A 2,800-nucleotide genomic window follows, 5' to 3' on the forward strand; every position below is an offset into this window, starting at 1 on the left:
TAGACCCGGGTCAAGTTTAAGTTTTCGGCATGTAGAGAGCCAGTTTTTCCAGCACCATTTGTTGAAGAGGCTATCTTTCCTCCAGTGAGTATGTTTGGCCCCTTTGTCAAAGATAAGGTGGCTGAGTGTGTTCGTAGGGGCTTCAGCATCTTCTAATCTATTCCATTGATCCTCAGTTCTATTTTGTTGCCAGTACCATGCTGACTTTATCACAGTAGTCTGCTGCATTGTAACTGCGGCTGTGCACTGAGATGCTGCTAAGGATTGTGGACCCCTGCGGCATACTTATACTGGGGAATGGGGCAGACAGTAGGAGTGGCTGCAGTGGCAGCAACTGCAGGCCGTGGACCCTTGTCTGTATTGATGTGTTGGCCATCCACTGTGCCAACATGACCTGTGGAATCCATGGAGAAGCTGGTCTCATAGTGCTAAAGGACAGCCAAGGCAGCTGAGATGAATAACACTGGACATGTTCTGGAGTGGATGATGTCTGGTATCCTGAGCAGAGCAGTGGGGACTTGGACTTAGTTGAGCAACTTGGCTAGGAGGCTAAGATGCAGCAGGTTCTGAATCTGGGGGGTAGCTGCCGTGATGTAACCCGAGGGGGTGCTGGCTGGTAGGGCTGATTACAGGCTTGGGCACAGCTTGTACCCTCGCCATTCTCTGCATGTACTGGCTGGTAAGGTGAGACCTAAAGTTACATACAGTGGCATAGTGCCCACAATGCCACCATTCATTTCTGTAACTATTTTAGTGGCTTCTTCTGGGGAAGAAAAACATACCAAACTAAGCCCTTTGCTGTGACCACCCTCCATCATAACTTTTGCACTAGTGATGGTGCGAAATGGAAAAAGCTCTTTCTGGAGATGCTCCTAATCAATGACATCATCAAGGTTTTTCACATAAGGTGAACACTCTGATATCTGGTGATCCTATCTTTTTTCATCTATTCAAATTTGAGCTTAAGTTCCACCTGGTGTTCCACTTTTTTCTTTTGAGCTTGACCAACGTAAATTGGTTTTCCACTGAGCTTCTTTTCATGCACCTCCTCCATTGCTTTCTGTGCTTCTTCATGCCTTTCAAAACTCACAAATCCAAATTCTTTGGATTTTTTCACTTTCATCATCATTACTTTCACACTGAGGGCAGGTCCAAGCTTGCCAAAGAGGTCCTCAAGGCATTCCTCATCCATGCCTTCTCCAAAGTTCTTGATGTAAACATTGGTGAATTCTTTTGCCCTAGCTCCAAGTTCTGCTTCTCATTCTTTATGAGACTTATATTGTCCAAGAAATACTTTGCCATCACTTAGAAGTATCCCATTCATTTTATCAATAGCTCTTTTAGTGGCTTTCTGTGCCTCAAAATGCACAAATCCATAGCCTGTGGCACCATTTGCATCACAAACCACCTTACGTGAAAGGATGTTCCCAAAAGCAGAAAATATATCATACAGTGCTTTATTAATCAAAGGATTTGTCCTAACTTTTAATGAGTATGTTGCAGTCTCCACTTTTGTGAAGTGATGGGTCAGGCTGAGACCACCTGATTTATTCTGGCTTGCCTTGAAATTCATGATGTCCAGAGCATGTTTCAAGTCCTCAGGCTGCTGGAAGTTCACATAGAAGTAACTCAAGGAGCAGCAGGTGATCATGTCCCTGCTGACCCAGATGGAGAGGACAGGCCTGACCATAGGTAGTCATTTCACTCTTCCTAAACACTTGTAGAATAGATGTTACTATTCTCTTATTTTATGAATAAGGTTCGATAGCTAAGAAGAGTAGCATCAGAGGCCATAGCTGGTGAGTGACAAAGAAGATTGAACTTAGACTAGTGAACTGAGTCTGCCCTGAGACCCAGTCATGCTAAAGGGTTTACTTGACACAAAATAGAGCACGAGTAATGGTATGTCATTCTAAAGCTATCTTAAGAAGTATTGTTTTTCCTATTTTATAGATTGGGATACGAAGACTTAAAGATAGGTTACAGTATTTGCCTATGGTTGTGTTTAGTAAGGCAGACAGAGTAGCACGTGGTGGTGTTCCTCTTTAATTTCATTTTTTTAATTTTATCTTTTTTTTCCTGAGTTGGTTTTTTAAAATTCATTTTAATGAGAAAAAAGATAAAATAGCAATGAAAGTTTCAAAACAAGTTAGTAGGACAGTTACAGTAATTAATGCATTACATATGGTTGTCTTCATAGTAGTTATTCAGAGGATAAGAGGCAGACATGATATAAAATTGGATTTTTTCTGTTTATAAATAAAGAAGATGGATAAAAAAGTAACTTTTACCTCTGAAGTGCTAAAAGAAATTACAATTTTTGAATTTTCTGGATCTTCCAAACCCTTACTGGAATAGTGAGTTGACAATTTTTTTTTTTTTTTTAATAATGGATAAGTGGTCATTTGTGGAACTTTGAATTAAGGATGAAAGGATCAGGTACCTATGGAGCCCATCCTGATTATCTTCTTCCTAGGAGGTGACTTGGCTTTGCCACCTTATCTCCATTGCAAAGAGGAATATAGAGATAACCTCAGTCATACCAGTGCTACAGCGCAAGGCCAATCAGACAACATCGAGGTAGGGTGTGAAGGTTGCAAAGGTTTACTTTAAGTTTAACATAACACCCTCTTTACATTTTCATAAGTTATTCTTCAATAACAATATACTCAAGGCAATAGTTCTGCTTCAGCTGGGAAAAAAGCCTATGTTGGCATCATACAATTTTATATTTGCCTCCCTGCAATAAGAGGAGGTTATAACAATGATCAGAGCTTCCAAAATGTGTCTTTAACAGAAC

General features: G+C 40.8%; 1 pseudogene; it reads right to left on the reverse strand.

Annotated features, from left to right (window-relative positions):
* LOC101575741 overlaps positions 1 to 1,690 on the reverse strand; it is a 4,828-nt pseudogene extending 3,138 nt beyond the window's left edge.
* Between the last annotated feature and the right edge of the window lie 1,110 nt (positions 1,691 to 2,800).

This window comes from Octodon degus, unplaced genomic scaffold, assembly GCF_000260255.1.
Source record: "Octodon degus isolate 3935 unplaced genomic scaffold, OctDeg1.0 scaffold00004, whole genome shotgun sequence".
Lineage (NCBI taxonomy): Eukaryota > Metazoa > Chordata > Mammalia > Rodentia > Octodontidae > Octodon > Octodon degus.